This window comes from Corvus kubaryi, unplaced genomic scaffold, assembly GCF_017639235.1.
Source record: "Corvus kubaryi isolate FWS band 111438036 unplaced genomic scaffold, C.kubaryi_AGA036_p1.0 split1-37296, whole genome shotgun sequence".
Classification (NCBI taxonomy): domain Eukaryota; kingdom Metazoa; phylum Chordata; class Aves; order Passeriformes; family Corvidae; genus Corvus; species Corvus kubaryi.
Window position 1 is genome coordinate 10,979,342 of NW_024582075.1, and position 24,435 is coordinate 11,003,776.

The 24,435-nt window shown below is 37.6% G+C and overlaps 1 protein-coding gene across 5 annotated transcripts in view; it reads left to right on the forward strand.

Annotated features, from left to right (window-relative positions):
• The window catches only part of SLC24A2 (solute carrier family 24 member 2), a 114,977-nt gene that overhangs the window by 31,857 nt on the left and 58,685 nt on the right, over positions 1-24,435 (forward strand). The window lies entirely within an intron of this gene.

A 24,435-nucleotide genomic window follows, 5' to 3' on the forward strand; every position in this document is an offset into this window, starting at 1 on the left:
CTCATGTTCAAATAAGAGTATCCAAGGCAGTGCCCTCTCCTGTTGTACAATGTTTTATTTTTTATTTGTGTTTGAACGTCATTATTTCATACGAAAGCATATCATATCAGTATGGTCACTTTGCAGTCGAATTAATAATTGCATTCTTCTCAAGTGTCATAGGAACTAAATTTCTTTATAAAACCCAAATTAAATAATCTGGTTTTATATTGAAGCATTCAAGTAGTATTTATTTGGACTTCCTGTCATAATTTTTAGTTCAGCCATGTGGGTTTATTTTACAAAATATACTATGTGGATTTCACATTTGAACACAATAATTTAACGTATATTGTCAAAATATAAATTTTTAAGTAAATCATATTTATATTTTATTTTTGGTTGTGACTTTTTAATATTTTATCAATATGGCTAAGTATTTTGGTGGACATATGTTGTGATAAATTAAATATACTACAGCATTTAAACGCTCAATTTAACCAACCACATGATTTTCAAGGAAATTGTTGCTGTTGCAACATATATACATATGTACTGCCCTTAATTTTAAGTGCTATTATAACACAGTAAAGATGGCCTTTTACAGTTGCTAGGAGGGAAGGATTTAAAAGGCAGTATGAATATAGTCCCCTGCTGAGTCCTTGAAACAGTCACTATGTTCCATGGCTTAAGCACAAAATATCCCATCTTGGTAGACGTGAAATTATATATAATCTCAAATTAACTCTGATTGTCACTTCACATCAAATTCTAGTTTGCTTACAGTAATTCTGACTATAGTAAAAACCTGCAGATGTTTTTGTTTCAGAATTTTCATTTAGTGTACACAGAGAAAGCAATTATATGAACCTTCTTGCTCTTCCATCACAAAAATAAGCAGATTTCTCAAAGTGACGCATGAGCATCACTGAGATGCAAAAATGTGCTCACTTTCTGTCACTGAGATTTATTTTTGTAGGTGATTACAAAGCTTTCTAAAATATCCTTTCTGTCCAGAGTACCTTCCTGGGAAATAATTTACCCCAGTTTTTCAATCTTCTCTTCCCCATTACCATGTTTTAAGTGGGGAACAGTGGCAAGATGCCATCCTACTGGGAGTCTGCAGAAGTCTAACAACTGTTGAAGTGATGAATCACCAGTGAATTGTACTGACTAGAAGACAATTCAGAAAAAAATAGGTTTTGCTTATTAAGATAAAATTCTGTAATAATAATAATAACAAGAAAAAGAACAACAACAATAACTACCACCAAATCGAAACCACAAATTCTGCTTCATTCAAAATGTAGTGTTTTGGGGGTTGGAGTGGAGTGTGTACTTAGGTGTTTTGAATTTGCTGCTATGAATATCAGCTGTTAAAATTAAGGAGAATTCTGTTACTTACGTATCACCAAGTGGATGAAATGCTCTTTTTATAAATCCTAGTAAAATTCAAATCTCCTCCTGGTTTTTCATCAGGATATGCTGCAAGTATTCATTGCAGAATCAGACAACATAGCACTGGTGTGGACTTCTTTGTCCTGGCGCTTGTAATCAGAGGCAATTATGTTATGCTATCCTTTGTATACACTTGTCAAAGCCACAAGAAAAAGGCAGATTCAAGTGCTCAGAATTTGACTGTTTCCACATGTCAAACCCCTTCTTATTTCAAGACTAATTGTTTCTATGACCAGCTTATAACCTCTTTTTCTGTCCTTGTTTCACTGATAAATTTTGTAAATGCCTTTGTGTTCCCGTTCTCCCATTTTTCCTATATAGAGAAATCACACTTTGAGGTCTCCTCTTTTCTCCTGTTTGCTGGTGTGTCCTTCCCAGCATGTGTCCTAGTCAGAACCCGTATTTCCTCTTGGCCTATGACTAGAGCTGTTCACCATCTTGCAGTTGAGCCTTTGTCAGTGCCTTTCTGAAGGGCTGCCAGTCTCTACTGGTAACACTTTTACTGGCACATCCTAGCATTTAGCTTTTCCACAGTGAAAATGTACGTAGCTCATCATCATCCTATGACAGAATATGACCTTCCTTCTTTTCTGCAACGGTTCCTTGCGACGGTTATGTTGCTACTTAATGAACTGTGATTCCCTAGGTTTTGATCAGTTCTGCTTGACTGAGGTAATGTGATGCCTTATGTTTTAACTTTCATATTTGTCAAATCCTGTACTGCCTAGTGTGTAACTCTGAAGTTTCTTTTAGCCTGTTAGCTGCTGTTCTCTCATGCTAGGTAGACATAACAAAGCCTCTCCAGGCCTGTTCTCCAAGGACACTCAGACTGTCCTAGGCCCAAAAAGTATAAACCAAAAGCCTCTAAAAGGAGGGGGCAAGCTTGGGGAAGCTACATCATTAACTGAAGCTTTAATTGGAGAATTAGCCCTGATATGCAAATGAACCAAACTTATAAAAGTGTGAAGAACTCGTGACCTGTCGTCCATCTTAGGGTCCATCTTGGCAGTAGCCTCTGGACTCCCCAGGGTGTACCTTTGAAGGCCCTTCAAATAAATACCTTCCTTTATTCCCTTACTCCTGTCTAGATGCTGTTTTTTAGGTGGCCACTACAGGCACCAATGGAATGTCTTTATAAAACACCTTTCTCTACATGGACATAATTGTAGACAGCTATCCAAAAAATGTAATGTTATTTACTTATCAGTGTAATTTCAGTGATTTTCACTGTTCACTTACTGTAGGTGAGTTCTGAAATGAGATAGCAATCCTTATTTAAACAGCAAGCTTCTGAAGCCAATGAAGTTCTTTTATGCACCAAAACATCATTAGAAATCATGCTAAAATATATAATTTTGTTGAATTTTAACAATGTTTTTAAAAAAAACAAGAATACTGAGTTCACAGATTTGATTAGAATCAGGTTTGGCTTCATCAGTACTGAAGGGCATAAAAATGCTTAGGCAGTGAGACAGGAGCAATATCGTTTGATTTGCAGCTTTCTGCCCCAGTAACTGTCTAAGGACCGACAGCATGAACAGATTTTTTTTTTCATTTTCTTCTCATAGGTGATGTTGCTGCTGTGTATTTTGTAACCAACATGTATTTTTAATAAGGTTGTAAATTAGGTCCTGTGAAATTATCGAAAGCTTTACAAATAATAAAAAAAGTCAAACTCATCTCTTAACTCATACGCTCACTTTTTCAGTGTCACAAAACAATTCAAGTGAAAACCAGTAATATCTGAGTATAACTGAGTGTTTCAAGGCAACATTCAGTCTCCTTCTTTGACCTTTTCCTGCCTGTTGGGGAACATCTGCACTGTTTTCATCAAGCAAGGACAGACTTCAGTCAGTGCTGTCAGCCTTAGCTCACAGCAAGAGCCATATTATAGCATATTAAGAGCCATATTATGCAGGGAAGGACATGGACTGATATCCAGTGCATCATTAGTACAAAGAACTCATCAGTCAAATAACTGATACTTCCAAATGGACTATTTGAACTTCAGCATTCTTCATGAAGCCCAACAAACCAGAAGATGATAAAAGACAGTTTTATCAGAAAAAAGCTGTAACATGGTTTTGGGAGAATGAATAAAATATGTACTCAAACAAAAAAAACCAAAACAAAAATTAAGAACCTTCAATTTTTGAGGTTTTTTTATCTTGAAATCAGTAGTAAAGCCAAAGAAACACTCAGACAAGGAAGATGCACTATGCATACACCTGTGAATATAGTAATTTGCGCAGAGCAAGAAATAGCTGTGACAATCCACATACATTTTAGTAATTGAAAAGTATATATAAACTTCTGGAAAATGTGAAAAGAATGTTTTACACATTTACTTCACACTCTGCTGATGATTCTGCTTACATTGATTTGGTCTTTCTTATAACAGGTTGCCATGCTGGTACATGCTTACTGATGGGCTGACCTATGTTACAGTATCAAAAGGAATGTTTATTTTGCAAATTTCCTAACATCAAAAGTAAATAATTCTGAAAATATTTCTAAGATGCTTTGAATCTCTTCTTTCAATTTATGTATGCATTACAACAATAAAAAGTGTTCTGAGCATCACACGGAAATAGCTCTTCAAATGTTTGTTTTTATCACTAACCAAAAAACATTGCCCAAGATGCATGGGATTTAACTAGAAGCAGATGGAATTAGAAATATCAATTAACAAGGGACTAGTGAAGATGCTGGATGATTATACCAAATATTTAGCTCATTCTTTGAATTTTTTGCGTGTGATTGGCAAAGCACTTTGCAAAAGGTCCACGTTATTATCTTAAATTTGCAGATGGGGAAACAAACAGCAATACAGTACATCAAAGGGGGTAGCCCTTTGGTGTCAGTAAGTAGTACTTATTTGTAGAAATTCAAAACTCTGTAGTTTGTTTAAATGTGCGGCAGTGGTGCCACCCTCTCTAGAAGGAAAATCATCACAGAGAAGACAATTTTATCTCTTGGCAGGTTGCTCTTGTTCTTGTAATATTTTCTGTGGCTAATCCAAAAGCTGCATATTCACTGAGGACCTGCTTCACAAAGGTTCTTAAACGTACATTTTAGTGGGATCAAAGATACACTTAATAAGATATTCAGTTTCAAAACAGGATGCTGGGTTTCCAGCATTTGGAGCAAGCATTTTGCAGGGCTGCAGAGCCTGCACAGGGGAAACAGAATTTGCCAGTTATAGGTAGACGGCAGATTTAGTTTTAGGTTCAACAAACATTGTATGACCTCCATGTTTTATTGTGTTCTGCTAGATATATCACAAGAAGCACTTGTAAATATCTCTGTTCTCTTTTCTCCTCCACCTCTGCTAGGACTGCTAAGGTCATCCAAGTCTTACCTGTTGTAATAAGCAATAAAGCTCTCAATAAACCAGGATCCTGCTACTTTAGGTCACCATTGTCCTTGCAAGACGATAAAAAGTGGCTAGAGAATATTTTTAAACCTTCCATTTATTGGCAAATGAACAGCTTAGATCAGCTCCTGCCTTAGAGGAATATAACCATATTGCCTCACATAGTAATGCTCATCATTGAATCAATACTATTTTTATTTTGTATTTTAAGGAATTAAATAAATCCATATACAAATTCTACATAAGTGCCTGCTTAGGTACTTTCAAACTGTGACATGACATGCTTATAAAGGTGGAGAAGGGATAGGACATACAAGATTCAGCAGTACTAACTGGTGCTGTGTAGGTCTGTGCCAGCATTTAAACCAAGAATTTATCTGCAGTATAAAGAATGTAATTCTATTTTCTGTCTAGAAACAGGAAAATGAGATCTAAATCTAGGTCAAGCAGTTGACACCTTCCTTGTTGGGTTTCACATTTCTTTCTAGCTCTTCCTTATTGTGCATAATTGAGACCATTTACCTGCCCAAAATGAAGGAAGTGCTAAAATGCAAAACTGCAAAGTACTGGTATGAAGTACTGTTGTTGCACTCCTTGCAGCTTCTTTAGGGCTTTGTCTGACCACTCCCCCAGCTGACAAATCGGTGACTTTCCCTTCACTTGTAAACAGCTCTGACCAAAATGTATAGACTGGCAGGCGAGTACCCCCTTTGTAAAGAAAACGTTAGTAAGATATAGTGTACTGAGCCAAGTTCTGTAACTATCATGTGGGAAATCTGAGGCTGCTTTACTGAGGTGAATGGAGTTCCTCTGGTGCACAGTTGTCTGACATCTAAGTAAACTTGTGAATTAACATTGTTTAAATAAAAATATGGGTGTATTGAGGGGAAGAGACCTTTCTTATTACGGAGCTGGCATTCGGATCCCTTATGTCACAACAGACCAGAAATCTAGATACATAAGGCTGTAAGAAATTGATATTCTCACACAGTGTGGAAATAAATTTTGTCTTTAGAAAGTATGTGAATGAGCTTTGAGGCTTTTAAGAGAAAAGTGCTGTAGTACCCACAGACCTGTGCTAGTACACGCAGGAAGTGTCCAGGGATAAATGCATTCTTGTTCTAGTAGAAGAAATGAATGCAAGGTCTTGTTTCCTCCCTTCTCCCAGGTAAAGTTATGCCCCAGCTCTGTCCCAGCAAATCACAGGGAGGAAAGAGATGTCACAAATTTGTCTGGTCAAATATCAGATCCTGATTATCCTTTCCATTTGCATAAAGGACAGCACAGTTGATCTAAGCTGACTGTAAAGCACCTCTGGTAAGAGTGATTTGGATAGCCTAAGGATCTTATATTTAAATGCGACTTAAGTCCACTACTAATTTTATTCCATTTGAAGGAAACATATTTGTGCAAAATTACTTAGAACTTATCTAAGTTGTCCAGCAAAGCAAAATCCACATACAGATGGAAGTGAGATTTCATCATTGTTTCTGTGGTTCCTTCGAAGGACTGTAGAAACAGTTTGCAGTTTTCTTCACTAACCCTGCTATTACCCTTCAGTGCTCATCATCTGTGTGGGAGAAGCAGCAGATCAATGTTTGCCCCAAATCCACAGAGGACTACCCTTGTTCTCACTTCAGTGGTTTATAGTCAACTGCAGTAAAGGAGCCTTATCAAAATTTCTTCTATGCTGGTCTAATCTGGTGATCTACACAGGCATTCATTTTACTTAGATGTAGGACAGGACACAACAAGGAGAATTATGTGACTCCTGCCTTTGGCTGTGTGTATCTGTACCAGGGATGCTATGAGAATCAGTACACAGCAAGGAAAGAAGACTCATTAATCACAGTGTGGACGTGGGCTTCCACTGAGATTTGGCTTAGTCTTCCTGGGTCTTATATAGAAGTCTTTTAATAATAAAATATTGGAAGGAGAAATTCATGTTATCCAGAAAGATTCAGTATGACGAATGCTGTAAAATAGATGCAGAGTACTTCACAAGCCACTTGATGGATGTGCAAAATGCAGGTGAAACACAGCAGCCATGTGGCAACATACTTACAACAGTGTGGGGCAATGTAAATAAAAATAAAGAAAACTGTCACACTCTGCAATAAATATTTAATATAGACCAAATAGCCCTGGTTTTCCCAAGAGGTTTCTTACATCTCTCCCTGTCTCAAATTATTGTGTTGTTTTACAGTGAACTGTTGCTGTCTTTCAGAGAGAAATAAAGGGATTTTCTGTGATAGACAGAGAGAACTAAAGGTGTTAAAATCAGTAGAAGTTTAACACTTCAGGAGCAGGCTTAGTGGTTTTCAGTCCACTCTTTCAAAAATGCTTCGTAAAATAAACGCAATCATTACATTACTTACATAAGGCTTAAAATAAACTAAAAAATTACTGAAATTTCAATGCTACGATCTTTCCTCCTGCAAGCTCTCTGACTGAACAAATTAAAGGTTTCGTGTTGGGATATGGATACTTTATTTTAGCTTGCACTGTAAAAATATTTTTTTATTAGTTTCATGTCATTGAGACCAAACCTGGCGTATCTAAATCTGAAAAAAACATTAAAACCATCTAATTGTATACTTAACAAGTGTTATAATATATTCTCTAGAAATCCAAACTCCCCACACTCACTTTTTCTGAATACTGCTCAAACATGCAGATGGTGAGCACTATTTAGTGACAATAAAAATGATAAATATGGTGAAGGGATTATTTTTGTGTCCACTCAGTTCATCATCCAAACAAACTGTCTGAACCACTAGCCTTTGTCATCTAAGACTTTCTGACACATACCGTCATTTGATGTGCTGTGTTGTTACAGTATCAGCTGGCATGAAAAAAGTGAAGAAGAAAAATAATAAAATCAGTACTACTTGAGAAGATCAACCCTGGCCTGTTGTTGGAGTCAGGCAAAAGATGACTTCACTGCAGGTTCTGTTTATTGCTGCAGTTCCCATGTCTAACATAGTAGTTACATTTTACCATGGAAACAGACTCATCTTTTTATTTCCAATCATAATCAGTATGGTATTGTTCAGTTGGCTTATCTGTAAAGCCTTTCTAATTGTTATTTTTGGATTACAATTGCACATGGTCCTGGAAGTTAAACTTTCGCAGTGCTGGGAAAGGAAAGGCAGTTAAAATTAAAGAAAATGTAAAGAAATAGTTTGCCAAATTGGGGACTTTGCAATTAAGTGAGAAACAGTACATAATTTTACTGAATTACTTCATTTTAACCACATTTACTAAAAGGACAAAAGAATGGCATTTCTGTGACTCTGGAATAATAAAGCTTTGGAGATGAGAAATACCAACCGTATGTCTGCCATGAATGCTGCAGAAATTAATGAGTGGCATTGCAGTGATGAATACATTACCATTCTTCCTGTCATTTGATTATGATTATTTTGAGATATGTGCATGAAGTCTCATGTCTGAGAATACGATTTCACATTTATAAAACCAGTACTGTAAACCATTTTCATTCAGAGGCATGAAAGCTAGGTTTTCAACATAAATTAATAGACTGCCATTGAGGGGAGCAAATGTGCACCTATTTTCTTATGGCAGAAAAGCTAGGATTATTACTTGTGATGTTAGCACATGACACTCAATAAAAAAATTCAAGAAATATGTTCTAAGCTATCTATACCTGTGATTGGCCCTACTCGATGTACCAAAAGAAGACAAAGGCTGAGGACATCAGCACTTCACTGAGTTAAAACAAATTAGCTAGATTGCAAAATGGCAACCTCCAAAGAATGCTAGCTAAAAAGTTCATTTTAATTTAGTTTTGTTGAACTTGCCTGTTATGATGAGCACAGAAATTTATCTTTAAGCAGGTTCTGAATGAAATTGAGAAGAATAAAAAGGAAACAAATGCTTGTGGAGAACATCCAGAAAAGAGTGTGGAGCAGTAGTTACAAAGAGTAAATGGAGCAGATGACCATGGGAATATGTGTCTGATGCATTTTGCAGCAGGTGAAATAGTGCAAGCAAGTAAAAATATAAATAGACTAAAGGAACCAGTGTATTTTATCCTTTGTCTTAATGAATGAAAAATCCTTTTAACAGAGAAGACATTTTTGAATATTTAAAGCATGACACTATATGTTGTAAGAGCAGGAGAAGTTTCTTTTCTAACAGAAGCTGAAACACAGAAAATTGTCATAGAGAATGATTTCTTCAGCCTTCATTATATCACTAAGGAGGCATCACGCTGAGCACTTAGACTGGAGACAGATCAAAATGCAGATGCTTTATTTGGTTACCTTAATAGCTTAATAGGCTTTATGGATTATTAGTCTCACAAGCCTTTTTGAGCTTATAAAATCCTAATGTATTTGCTATTAGAAATGATGAGCTCAGTCCCAAAAACTCTTACTTGTATGAGCTCCTTGGTGTGCTGCCTGATCTTTAAGGGTCTGCAATACCACTGTTCTGTGCTTACAAAAATATTGTAGAAGACAGGAAGTGCAATAAATTCCCAAGGGGAGCCAGTTAGCCTCTAAAACTATCTTGTTCCACTCCACTCAGTCCCTTCCTAAGGGTTTTTGCTCCATTTGCGCTCATGCTAACCAAAAAGCAAATGGATTTATGTAGAAGATATTAATCAAAACTGTATTTATTTAAAAACTGTGGGTTTGGGTGGCACTGATGAGGAAGAGGAGTCATCACGCAGAGCAGGAGTGTCAGGCTACAAAGTCTGTTCAACTGCATTTTAATTCAGAAACCTATCTCCTCACAAATCTACTCTACAGTACATCTACCCTAGTTTGCCATGGTTTTTCCAGGGATAAAGTTACACTGCTGTTATCCCCTAAACTGCTGGGTGACCATCCATTTGTGTATTCTAGCCTTGCTTTTTGTTTTGCTTTATGATGTTGATTTTTTTATAGTAGACCAAGTCTCCTTGACCTTGAAGTTAATTAAGTCCCTTTATATTGTCATCCTTGGTTCAAAATTGATGCTGATGGGAGTTTAGCCATGTGACTACATTTCTGGCTAGAGCTACTACAGCAATAGCCTTAAAACATCTTGGAGTGGAGTTACTTGAAAAGGTGTAATGAAGCGTTAGTTATGAAAACTAGTTATGAAACTTGATGATTCTTCAGTGTTCAGGGCTCTCCAGTTGACAGGCTGCTTTTTTTGTTTAACAGTGACAACTGTTTGATATTTTTATAGGTTTTTTTCTAGATGTTTCTCGCATTCAGTGGTATAGTTCAGGGAGGAGAGAATGACCAAGCACTGCTGCAAGACTTTCTGAGTCAAGTAGCATAAATGTGTACATTTTAGAGTGAACCGACAGGGGTCATAATTGCATCTCTCCATGACACTTACTCAAAACAAATTCAGCAGACAAATTCACTGCCAGCAGAGTAGTTCTGTCGATCTGTTGTGAAGAAATGAGATTTGCACTGCATGGCATTTCCCACCCAGGTATTTAAAGTTCTGTCAGATATTTCTGGCCACAGCAAAGGTCATATGTAACTTTTAGTCCTAAGATCAGTGACAGACCTGGCAGAAAAGCTGGCAGTTTTACAGAAAAATGCAAGACAAGACAGTGAATACATTAGTGCTATAAAACTTAATAATGAAAAAGAAAAAAGAAAGAAAGAAATAAGATTGATTCAGAAAGTGTTGAGGGGAAAAAATAACACAATGAAGTGGTCCTTCTTCTGAGAGTATCAGACTGAAGACCAGAACAGAACCAGACTAAGAATCCTGAATCAAACCTTTTTCTGCAGGACATTCTGAAACCTTTTTCATTAAGCATGTGGACTGGGAGTATTTCTGTTTAAGACCCTAAAATTGTAATTATCTTTAAAGTACTTTAAAAAGGCATAGGAAGAGTTAATTTTTTTGTTCATGTGCAAGAGTGAGTCCCCTACTACTGGAAGCTGAAGTTTCCCTTAGAAAAACCTAAGAAGCTAAGAAAAAGAAGCTATGAACCCATAACCTTTTCAGGAACCCTTGGTCTTGGTGCAGTCATGGCTGAAAAGTTTTGCTCATACCTTGGGGGAGATAAATACAAAAGTATGGGATATAATGTATAAAAAGAGGGTTTGCTTCTCAGTGTATACTAGACTAGCTCTTGCATAGTGCCACACCACCATGTTCAGCCCTTTAATGCAGAAATGAAACTTGCTTGCTTTAACTTGTTTAATCCTTGTAAGTGGCTTATGCCAGTCTACATTTACAAGGTTGTCCTCACAAGGATAAAGCCGCAAAAATAGCATTTTATAAATGAAACTGAGATTCATCTTCATGGTTTCTAAAACCAGAAGAATTTGTAGGTATTAGACACTGAGCATAACTTTGAGTAAGCAATAAATAAGGCGTATTTAGAGGAGATAAATTACCTAGAAGATTAAATACTTTTTTTTCACTAGGAAAAAGCAGTTCATAAAATTTAGATCACAGTGCAAGATTTCTCTTCAACTAATGAAAGAAGGAAACAAATTAATTAAGAAAATCTAATGTATTTTTTTCTACAAAAGTCAGGCATGCAGACATCACAATAAACTGTGAGGTCTTAGGTGGCAAAAACAAAGTGCAGAAATTATTCTAGTTCTACTTTCTGTACAGGGCTACACATTCTGAGAGACAAAATGCCTGAAGTAATTAAACAAATTAGTTCTCCAATTACCTGTTGGAAGAACTACGTGAAAAATGATAATAAAAGACTTTCTGCAAAGGCTTTAAATCTCTGTATTTCAATTAAATAGCAAGCAGGGTATGATTATAGAAAATTCATAGCTGGGTGATGCCGGTGAAAAAAAACTTCTTTCTTAATACATTTTATGTAAGTAGAATCCACATTGCTGCATCAGATTTTTACAACTCTGTGTGTAACATCTTTTTTGCAGAACTTGTCATGAAAGTGATTAGGTTTTGTTTGTTTGGAGCATTTCTACTTCTAATTCTGTTGGTGTTCTGATACACTTAATTGTCTTTAGCTACAAGATATGCACTGTGTTTCTTACTAGGTTTTCAAAGTACCTTCATATGAAGGCCCCTTTATTGGGTGTTCTTTCACGGTTCTGGAAGGCATAATTATCTTGTGCCACAAATGTTTCCAAGATCACTGTGGTTTTCATAGGAAAAGAGGCAATCACAGATCTCAGGATTAGTCTTCTTTGGGAAGTCATGGTTGGACAGATTTAGTCAACAGGTCTACATTTCTCTGAAAGATCTCTGTGTTTCTGAGAGATAAATTGCATAAATCAGTGCCTTCCCCCCAAAAAATCAGTGGTTAGAATTCAGCCTGCCCTGGGTCTGTGACTGCTTCTAGGGCAGAAAAGAAACACTTTATAGACAGAAAATATAGGCAGTCATTTGATCTTTTATTTAATAAGAAGGTAGGTAAGAGAAAAGCACCTGTGGGTAGCATAGTTTCTTCAGGCTCACAAAAATTGGTACTTTCTGTGTTTTGGCAGCATTTTTGTCTATTTTAGTTTTCCATCTCTTGCCTTGTTTTCATCCAAGATACCATGCCTTTTTCTGTGGCGTAAACCAAAGAATGAGCTTTTCTGTATTAATACAATTGCAAATGAAGCTGGTATAGTAGTGTTAGCCAATTTATTTCCATCAGTGGAATTAATATATGTAGCTTCTCCACAGAACTGATAAGAATATGGAGAGCAGTTCTTCCAAAGAGTGTACAAAAATGTCAATTCTATGTTGGCTTTTAGGTCCAAAGTCTTTGTTGAAATGACCAGTCCATTCCCGTGCAAATCTGTATTTTGTCATTCTCTAGCTGTGCCCAAAAGATTGCTAGGGATTGGAAATGCTGTGATAGATTCTGTTAGTACCACAAAATCTGCAATCACCCAAGTCGATTCCCCAGTCCTTTTTCACAGATGGCACTACTAATCCAGCAGACAGGAGCAGCTCTTCTTTATACCCAACCTGAACAAGCCATCAGCTAGAAATGAGACACGAAAGGGTTGGAATCCTGTTATAGTTCCTGCTTTGCCATCCATTAATGAGCTCAGAGAGTAGTTTATAATGTTGTCCTTACTTGCCTGTGACTCTGACTGCGGTGGAGGTCAGGAGTGAAAGCAGAGAGTGGTGTGGCACGTGGCTGAGCCACAGCGTGACTGCTTGGTGGTGTGTGAAGCTGCCCTGGATGCTGCTGTTGGGAGTGCCGGGCATTCCTTTATCTGGGAGAAACAGTGGCACAACTCACCATAATTTGCTATAGCATTAGGGAAGGAATTTTAATAGCGTATTGTTTTTTTAAACAGCTGTTGCTGTGAGAGCTGACTAGCATAGGTAGGATCTGAAGTCACTTAAATGCTGTTTGCGGAAATATTCAGGCAATGGTCTTTTTGGAACAGTTGAACTCTCCAGATCATCAGTGCAGTTTGATCTAGCTTGTCAGGGTAAGTAACTGGATCTTGAGCCCCCAGTTTTCTCAGCTCTCAGTGTTGTGTGTCAGACACCTGTGACTTTAAACTACACCAAAGTCTCAAAATTTTTGCATCTGGCTGTTTGTTGGGAGAGGCTCCAAGCTGAGCTGACAAAATCCCAACAATCTGCAGGGCGGAGCGAGAGCCTGACTGTATGAGTTCAAAAGCCCTTGTCAGGAAAGATCTGGGAAAAGGTGTGAAATAGGAGCCCATCCTAGGGATAAACTTTATTATGACCATAATAAAACCATCATTTGCATTGCAAAATGTGTTTTTTTATTTTCACTGTATTTTTGCTTTATATCTACATCATGAGATGGACACCTTCTTTCAGCATGCTGTGGAATAAATATCACCTCTTTTCCTGCATGCACAACCAGATCCTGCTCTCAGTTAATTTAGTTTTATGCTAATCCCATGAAATTAATTCAAAGTGGTGTGAAATCAGACTTTGAGCCAGTTTTTTGTTGTTGTTGTTTTAATCTGTTGGACATATGCCAGTGTCCCCTGTACTTGTTATTTTTTTATTAAGATTATGATTTTACCTGTTCTTCTTAATTTTTGTCATGTAATTGCTAAATCTCTGTGAACCAGGATGCAAAGGTTTTGCTAATTTAGATTTAACTAGAATATTGAAAAACATGATTGGTTTGAGAGGCGATTTCTGTGGTTGTATGTAGGAAAGTTCAGTTTACACACAAAACACTGTTGGCAGGAATTGAACAGTGACAGTTCTAATGATTCTGTCCCTTTCAATAAGCAAGGTTTTGAACCAAAAGATTAAAAAATATTTTAATGTAATAAGCACACTTCATATATCACCATTGACATCCACAGAACAACTGCAGAAATCTATTTATGAAGCATATTAAAAATGTGCATACACAGAGATGCTGACTGTAAAATTGCCAGTAAAGCAAACAGGAGGTGGACAGACTTCAGGAGTTCTAATCTGTGTTTGTCCTCATTCTGTCCACACACTGTTTCACAAATGGAAAGATGACTCTACAAGATTCAAATACATTTATTTCTTTGACTCTTTCCATCAGCATTACAAGCACAACAGCTGGTTGATGTAAAAGACCATGTATAGAACCCCACATAATAAAAAGTAACTTAAATTCATAAAGTCCTGATTGGATACTCACAAACTCCCACATGAAAGAACCATGTTTGCTGACAGTTTAGCTTGAAACAAACTGCAGTTATCCAAATTTCAGGTGAATATTTTGAAAAGAATCATGCGTGCATTGTTTACTGAAGTTTTTACATGCTTGCAGAATGATTGCAAAATCACGTTGAACTAGAAACATGTAGAGTCATAGCAATGGGAATTTTCCAATTTATGGATTACTTCTGACAGATTAAGACTGCAAAACATATTGTGATTTCTGTTCTATCTTAAGTGAAAGTTTTCTTTTTATGACTCAGTTAATTGTATTAAAATGTTATCTTAGGGAACTAGATTGTTTCCTCCTGGAGCAACCAAATTCTTGAAGATACAGCAGTATGTGTACTACCTGGAAAGATTTATTTTGAGATGTTAAAGCCAAAAACATGCTAACCTGGAATGTAGCCACAGGAACTGGAGTTTGACTATTAAATAATCAGCAAATGCATATACTAAGGCTCAGAAAATATTTTTATGTGTCATAATGGAATTCATACCCAGTGTATTTCATTAAGAGGGCCCAGCTTTGCTGTGCAAGTTCAGCTCTTAGTTTCAAATCCCCTCTGCCTTGGATAACTTCACTCAATGCAAGGATGTAGTTTTTGTTAAAAATTCTCCCCAATTCTTCCATTTTGTCTACCTTTTACACTGAAGAAAGACTGTTTGGGCTGGGTAGTATTGAAAGAACTGAAAGCCTTCTTGTTGGTAAGTGCAGATAGTTATGAACATACTTCTTACTGAAAGCAGATAGCTGAAACAGTGGGAGCATCCCTCTCAGATACAGAGGTGTGCCAGTCCCTGAAACAGAAGTGTTCTTGGTGGACCAGATTCCAGTGGGTATTGTGTGATGTGCCTGCCAATGAGATAGTAGGAAAATAAAGGCAGCAGGAAAGTCTAAGATACAATGAAAGAAGCACAGATGTCAGAGACTGAAAATAGTTCATGCCTCAAACATTGATATAAAGTTTTGCTCATTATAAAGAAGCTACAACCAAAGAAGCTTCCGTGAAGAGTGGGACTTTGAACTGAAAGTCAAACTGCTGACTAGATAAAGGGAAGCCCATTGTTCAATCATCCCGGGCTGAGTTTGGGGTGGGGGGAGAGCGCAGCTCACAGAAGCCAGGTTTACACAGACTCCCCCAGCCGAGGGGGGAGGAGGAGGTTTTGGGTGCATGGTGCAGCCTCTGGTCAGAGGCACTAAACACCCATCCTCCAACTACACAAACCGGCCCAGCTGTGGAACCCCCAACCCCACAGGGCACATCCACGGGACATTCCCGTGAGAGGCTTGGCCCCACAGGGCTGCACGTGATCCAACAGACCCAGAGTCTGCTGTGAGAGACTGACCCCCACCCCAGGGGGGCATGGCCGGACATTGCTACCTGGCTCGAGGGTATATAAACCCATTGGATTCTAAGCTTTTTGGGGGGACCTTCACCACCAAGAAGACCTGCTGGAGAGGATCATCGAGGCACCAGTGGGACCCACGGAGGGGTGATATTCTTTTTATTCTGTCTCTGTCACTCTTCATCCCCCCACCTATTTTCTATTTCTTTCTTTCTCCTTTTCTCTTTCTCTCACTTTTACTATACAATGAAACCCATATTATTGTCACTGGCATGTGGTCTCATTTGCACCTTAATTCGGGCAGAGGCATTTCTAAGAACCTTAAAACTGGATCATAACAACAGGTTCTGGGGGAAAAATCATGAGAGGAAAAGACCTCATAACTGTCTATAACTTTCTCTCAAGAGGAAGCAGAGGAGCAGGCACTGATCTCTTCTCTGTGGTGACCAGTAACAGGATCCAAGAGAATGGCCTGAAGGTGTGTCAGGGGACGTTTAGGTTGGATACGCAGAAAAGTTTCTTCACCCAGAGGGTGGTTGGACAGGTGAACAGGCTCCCCAGGGCTGTGGTCACAGCACCAGCCTGACAGAGTTCAAGAAGCGTTTGGATGCTGCTCTCGGGCACACGGTGTGGCTCTTGGGGATGGTGCTGTTCAGGGACAAGAGCTGGGCTTGATGATCCTTGTAGGTGCCTTCCAACTCAGCATATTCTGTGATTCTGTGATTTTATGGCAGACGCAGCCTGTGCATTTTTGGCTAAAAGGATGCTTACAGCTGGGCTAATGGCATGGTCTTGTGCTTGTGACTTCTGCAGTGCTTAGAGATATCAGACTTTAACTTTAATTGTAGTGGAATGGAATTAGATAAAAGATGGATGGAGTTACTGTGAGTTTCTCTTCTCTTGCTAATTGAAGGACCTTGCAGATTGTGATTTTGGCTGGTGTCTATAATAACATTTCTCAGCAAAAGTCTCAGAGAAATTTCATGTTTTGCAGTGAAGCTCACCTGGCAGCTTACAGGTGAAGAAATGCTTTTGTCATAGGCTGTAAATGGGAAAAATAGGTGAAACACAGATGAGAGCCTGAGGTAGGACCCGTAGCTGCTTAGGCTGCCACCCTCACTACTTCACCATGAACTCTCTCTTGCTTTCCTGTAAATATGGTTTCCTATGACATCCATGTATGTCCTCCCTCACTCCAGCACATCTGCTTTCCCCAGTCCCTTACTCTCTTTGATCACAAGGGGAATTACCATTGGAGCTGTATGTTTAGCTTAAATAGTAATTAGGAAGCTGTTCTGGGAGGACCAGACTTTGCAGGGAAGAGCAGCAAGAGCCACTGCTTCTTCATGGACAGTGGTTTCCCTGCAGGCATCTGGGTCATAGTTGTAGGGACAAATCGGCAGTATGAAACGCAATGTGAAATAGCAGACTGATGAAGAAAGGTGAGCGCAGAGATTGTCTGTCTATCCTTGTCTATGCCATGAAGGACACAATTGCTCTAATGATCCAGACACTGAGAGGGAAAATGGGGGAGGTCTGATTTAAGGTTTTAATGTTATAACCCTGCATTTAGGAAGAACAGTGTCATTTTGGTCTTTCTGCCTCTTGACAGAAGAGAAGAGATCAGAAGAGATCTTTCTGATCTCTTGTCTCCAAAGGAGTTAAAAGTAATCTGGCACGTGCATACTGCAGATTGTCCAGAACACATCTGGTGGTCTCCAGAATCCCAGCACACAGGGATGCTCTTGCTTTCAGAGCCACAAATCTTAGATCCCTTTCATCTTAGTACCAAGCAGAACATTGTAGAAAAATAGTTAAAAGGCAGGAGTGATCAGAGAAAGACAGAAGCAAATGTCATCCTCTTTTTCTCCTCCTAATTTGAAAAAAACTATTTTATTTTATGGTTGTAGATGAAATTTGGAAATCTGACTTGCTTTTCTGTCCACAGCTCCATTCAGGCACACTCACGGTACAGTGCTGGTTTCTTATCTGCAGGTTCTGCTGTAAAATTTCTTCTCTATTTGTTCATAAAAGATTGTCTCCCTACCATTTCTTACCCCTGCACCAGGTATAAGACAGACCCTTAGATGGCATTTCCATGTTTCATTTTATAGGAAGGACCTAAGAGGCACTGATGGAAAAACTGAAAAGGGTTATCTGAAGGATGAGTATAGAGGCAGATGGTATTCAATGTCAGTTAGAAGAACAGTGAGCCTGAAATACTGTTGGGTCAAATAGGCAAAATTAAGATATTTTCTTTAAATAGTACTTTGTCTTGGACATGATTTCTAGTTTCACATTGTAAAACTGAGAACATGTAATCCAGTTAGTGGGTGAACAAAAAAATTAAACCATCATATTTTAATTTGTTTTCTTCTTACAATGTTGAAGAATCAGTCTAACATCCTATGGGATGTAAAAAGCACAAGTGTTCTGTGTGCTTTGATTACATGAATTCTCATATAATTTTGTAAACCCATAGGTTCAGACTTGTTACAGATATAAATAGTCCAAAAATTTTAAAAGTCTTAGATGTTTGTTAGCTAACAAAACATTGTAAGAGGTACATTTTGATCCTTTACCTATAGCTATGGGAGATGCTGGTCTCAAGATTTGCTTTGTAGCTTATTGAAATGTGCCTCTATGTTGTGCTCAGTAGGAGATGCGAAACCCAAAAGAGCACAGTGAATTGCTAAAGAGAGGGCAGTCATACCCAGTAACTTGCCCCTGAAGAAAGCAGCCCTCTTCATAAGAACAAAGTTCTTTACAAACAGTGTCTCTACTCCTAGTTTACAAATGAGGAAGTGGAGGAACAGAAGGTGACTGCTAGATTTTGCCTTTTACACTGGTGTGAAACTGATACTGAAACTGGTGTGGTACTGCAGCCCATAGCAGCCAGCATGCTCCCAGGGATGACAATTTTATGTTTTGAAACATTATTTGAAACATTTGTACCTCATACTACTGTATTGGTGATGCTTTCCTTTAGCCCCACTCGCTTTTTTTTTTTTTTTTTTTTTTAGTATGTGAGTGAGACCGTTTTAAATGTTACTACTGTTTCATGGAAAAGGTAGTCCCACAGGATAGTCAAGGCTTTCCCTTTGATCAGTGTTCTACATTCTATTCTGACTGGGGGAGACATCGTCTTTAAGCAATACTCAGCTAGCTTTCTCAGTATCATTCATTATTTTATATGCCCCTCACGTATTTGTTTATATTCTTCTGGCAGTGTCTATCCTGAGAGCTAGATCAGGCCTTCCTACCAGCTGGCAATAAAGTCAGCAGAGTAACAAAGAAGTCACCTGGAGGGGAAAGGCAGCCATGAAATAAGATGAGAGAAGTGAACAGATCTTGGTGGAACAGGGAGATGACGGGGGCAGCTGAGGATGTGCTGATTCAGCATTTCCACCCTATGGGCTGTGAAGGCTCATTTCTTCTCTGCAACTGGAGCTGTCCTTCAGGATCTCCAGGGTGCTGGAGGTGGGAAGGCAGTGAAACTGCAGCCTTTTTGCCCTTGTGATGAATCCTCTGCAGTATACAGCCAACTGACTGCAGTGAAATTTATTCAGGAGCTGCAAATCAGCATAGCAACAGCTGCAGTTGAGATTTGTGAAACATCTTCCCCTCTGGGAATTATGGTGACCTCTTCTAAGGCAAACTCTGAAACCTCCATAATCTGTAGCAGATCCTTTGTGTATTTAGGCAAGCAGATGTACCAGGAAATACTTTTTTTGCCGGCTTCTTGCTAAGTCACTCATGTTTGATTGAGTTGTAAGAAATGAAGAGCAAGCATCTCCTGTCAGCAGTCTCTATGGTGTAGTTGCAGTTCAGATTAAAGCCTTCCTAGTCCCCTCCTTACAATTTGCTTCTTGTTTTGTGGGTATTTTACTTCCAAAATTTCTTAAGTTTTAAGAACTTATACTTGGAACACTTACTAATGCTTTCTCATGTAACGTTGATGAAGTAGCAGCATATAAAAGACCTTAAATCCACGTATTTTAAAGTTAGCCACATAAATCCTTAGTGAAGTACTTAAACTGTCACTTGTGAACGCCTGTTTTGTGCATGTATATCTTACAACTACTAAGTATCTAGGTTTCAATTTTTTATTTTTATATATATTTTTTTAAGTATTCTTTTGCCCTCCTGAAAGTTACATAGACATACAGAGCTATGGTGCTAAATTATATGACTCAAAAAATAGCAAGAGGTGACTTCATTGGTAAGTCTTGAAATGAGGATTAGAGGGACAACTTAAAACCGCATAATTACTTTTGACACTAAGGTGATTAAAAACTCCTGAAGTCTTTAAGCTTGAGCTATTACATTGCCACCCTAAGCCAAAGATACCTGACTTTAAGCAAGTTCAGAGAAGGTAAGAGACATGGGGCAGACTCTTCCTTACACATGTTGAATAACTAAATACCATATAGCTGGTTATACAGGCTGACTAGAAGAGCCTTATTTCATACAGTGGGATGCACAGATATCTGGAATTAAATAAGTTGACCTATCTTTAGCATGTGATTTAGCAGCTGATGGCTTACACTATCTATTTGTCACTGCTCAAATCAGCTAGGATGCATCTCTTCTGAGCATTTATGAGGATTCACTATGTGTATGCACATTGGGTAATTGTATGAATAGACTGGCATAAAAGAGACAACTGATCTGAATTAACAAAGCCATTTTGCTTTTTCCAGAGCTACAGCTTTCACACTAGGTGCCTGTAAACAAGCAGTTATAAATGGAGCCAGATATTCCATTTTGGTGGTCCAGCTTAATGTCTTTGGATGTTCAACCTCTAATTTAATAAATTCTTCATTTTGATGAGTAAAGCAATTTTACAACCTCAATTTCATTTTGGATGTGGTTGTTTTGAATCATATTTACTTTCTTCAGCAATACAGAAATCTGCTTCGTTAGGTAAAACTCCCTGTTTTATTTTACTTTTAAGAAAGAGAAAGGGGAAAAGAAGAAAGAAGGCAAAGTGAAAGAGAACTTTAGTGTATTTTTCTAAAGTGTGCTTACTAAAGCTTTTTCTTCCTCCGTTTTAAATAAGATCCAAGGTGTTACGCAGTATTAGTTCACAGTCTGGATTCAGATACTGACATCTAAGCAGTAATATAGAAGTTGAAATCCGTACCATCAGTTTAATATAGCTTAAATACAGAAGTATTCCCTTACTTACAGCCTTTCTACAGATATAATCTAGAGAGTGGGGTAGTGAGGTACATTTCCTTCAGTTATAAAGTGGTACTGGCCCCACTGCAGCACCTGACACAGGTTCTGCAGGTGGTGATGGTCAACTTTTTATTTCCATGGATACTAGAATTTTAGTTTAAGTATATTCAGACCACTAGGATTTGATCTTTCCAACCATCAAGTAGGCAAAAGTTTGGCTTGTTTTGGAATATTCACAGAAAGGAGCTCTAAAGGATTCTAATTCGGTAAAATTCAAAGATGTATCTATTAAGAGAACAAGATAAAATAATACTTTCGTTTTTTGGTTTCTTTACTAAGCTCATTAGGCCTATTTCTGAAATCTGCCTAGCTGAACTTGTTGCTTGGATTTTAGTTAAGTCTTAACCTGACTTACCATATAATTTCAAACAAATGCAGAACAGTTCGATTCCAAGGGCATTGCTAGGCCTCCTTAGGATACTGGTTTTTAGAAATTAACGGAACTGTCTTAGGTTAACTGGATTGACTTCAGTGGCTGCCTTTGAAATCTATCTCATTTTTCTGCAGTTCAGTCTAACATAAAACCCTACAGACCTTAAGTGGAAGATTAGAGAATCCTAAAAAAATGCTCCAAGAAAACTTACCATCTGTAATTTGTCTGAGGACTGACAAGTGATGACTCAACTGCCAGCTGTAAAGTTGTAGTGTCCAGATGCCACTTTTTAAAACAGGCATAAGAGGGAGAAGCAGAAGTCCTGCACTAGAAAGCATCTTGAGACAATTATGCAAATTCCTGTCTGGGCTCATATAATACAATAATTGGAGACACCATATTGCTTTCAGCACCACACTGCCCACCAACAAACATCATGAAATGCCATTATTCCCATAAAAGCTGATTGATTGATTGATTGATTGATTGATTTTTAACAGCTTTTCCTTACTATATTTGGAAAATATTTATCAAGCAGAAAAGAGATGTGAACCCACACTGCAGAAAGGGTGTTGAAATCCCATTACGTTTTTACCTGCTCTTGTTCAACACTCTGCTTTTCTCATGTTAGGAGAAGAGAATGGGCAGTCCAGTTCACTGTTTCTGGCTATTGAACCTTTAACACGGAAACTTCAACTAGAGCAACAGCTGCTCAAGCTGCAGACAGTTTTGTTACTAGGCATCCCCCCAACAGGGATATTCTGTGTCAAATACCTAGAGGTTTTTATAGATTCTGCTCCTCCTTTGGCTGTCATGATGGCCTTTATGTCAAAGGAAAGCATTGGGAGACTCACCAGTTACTTAGTGAGCTGTCACCTCTTGCATGAATTACTCAGAACCCTGTTTTTCAACAATGTATGTTCTCAAACAAGGCAAAGAAGTTGTCCCGTCCAATCACTGATGGACTTAGGGCATTGAGGAAAAGAGATGTGTGAAAAGGATACCAGAGACCATTTCTCCATAGCAAGTAGGCATTTTTTATGTATTCTTCCTGAAATAAAATGTTTTAAGACTTTTTAGCTCATCTGAAGCAAGCTTGAATACATGATCATCGATAATGGCAGGAGGATGAACAAATTCTTATTGCCTGCCGTGTGGTACAGGGGAGCCAACAAATACCCCATTGAAATCTCTAAAAAAAATTAGGGATCTGTCTAATGATTAATCATTTTATAATTCTGATAAAAACATTATAATGGATTGTGCCCCAAATACTTTTGAATAAGAAGGTATGCTAGAATGTGTTTTTATCACTTTGCAGAATCATAATAAATTCATGGTTTTAAAGAAATTATAGCATAAAATTGCAAAAGGTAATTTTTACTAGTAAAGCCTTCAGAAATATATGTACTGTATAAGACATGGAACCTTCATCTCTTTCTGATCCTGAGGGAACTAACATGCAACAGTTGCCACGATGTAAAAACAAACCTGTCTTTACAGAAAACGTGTATTTTCTTTAAAAAAATCGTTGTTAAGTGTGTCCACAAATGAAGTATTTGCTCCCACTGCAAAAAACACCACAAAATGCACCAGTTTTAAGTGTTGTCCCAAATTAAAAGACTGCATAAAATGCCTACATACTAAATGTTCCTGCAAGGGAAAATGATACTTTAAGATACTTTCCCATGCAGTGTATGATACCAAAATTAAATAGCAAAGACCATGAAAATGCAAAACTCGCCGTGAACAATAGGAAAATAGTTTAATTTTCCATCCTGGTGTGGACAAAATGCCATCAAATACTGTAAACAGCAACACAACTGAATTTTCCACTGCCGTAGTTTAAAACACTATTTTAAACTGGTTTTATTGTTACTCCAGGTTATAATCCAGGAATTATAAGTATTTAATATCACCAAAATGTCAAACAATTGTTTACATTCCTGTTTTTGAAATTGTCCTGAATGTTTCTGCTATAAAATAACTAGACTGGCAAGTCAAACTCAGAAACAATTACATGGCTAATCATGTGTGGAAAAAATGATTTAAAAAATCTATTTCATGGTGTATACCCCAGTTTGTATTGGCAAATAATTGAATTATTTCTCACTTTTGTTTCCTTAATGTATATGGAAAATGTGTTTCATTATTCTTTCTCTTTATTATTTATGTAATTATAGCATATAATTTAACTAGTACAAGATCTTGTACTAGTTAAATTATATGGTACAAATTATCAACTAGTTGTTTTTATACATTCATTCAGCTTCATCCCATTCCCTTTCAAATAAATGAGAAGTGTCTCCTTCAACATGAAATTTTGAAAGGTGATAGTCTTCAGACCTTTGTCAGGTAGAAAGTACAATTTACTCAGTTTCGTCAATTATATGTTCTCATATCTTTCAATATTAAAAATAAAAAATAGATTTCCTATCTTCAGAAAATCAAAGTTCCAAATAGTGATTTTTTTTTTAAGCTTTCATTAAAGTTCCAGGTCTGCACGTTCATCCGAGTACCACAGACTTTACTTCTGTAACTATAGCCGCTGATCCTTAGGACTCAACTATCCTAAACTGCTTTTTCCTGAGACAATAAAAGCTTTTCCCAGCTTGTCCTTTTTTCTTTCCTGAAAATTTTGCTGTGAGATGGATTTTTTTTTCCATGAAGGTCCCTTGAAATACTAATACATAAATTTTGGATTTGCTGATTTGTATCTGAAAGACATATGAATATTTATAATATATAACCGTATATGCATACACTTCAGACCAGCATTTTCTAAGATGCATCTACTTTTTAAATGACATTTTAGAACACAGATTTTGTATTTTCTTTTTGTTTCCTTTTCTTTTTACTCCTTTAAAGGTTCTTTCTGTGGTAGTTTTCCCTGATAGAGCATAGAACTTTTTTTTCTATTGTTTTCTCACACAAGGGCAGATTTATTTTAGAGGTGACAGGTAGTTCCTTTATCAGAACAAAGATGTTTTTGTTGTGTGATTATCTTTACTTTGAGTCAAAATTCACAACTGTAGCAGTACATTTTTGACAAGGA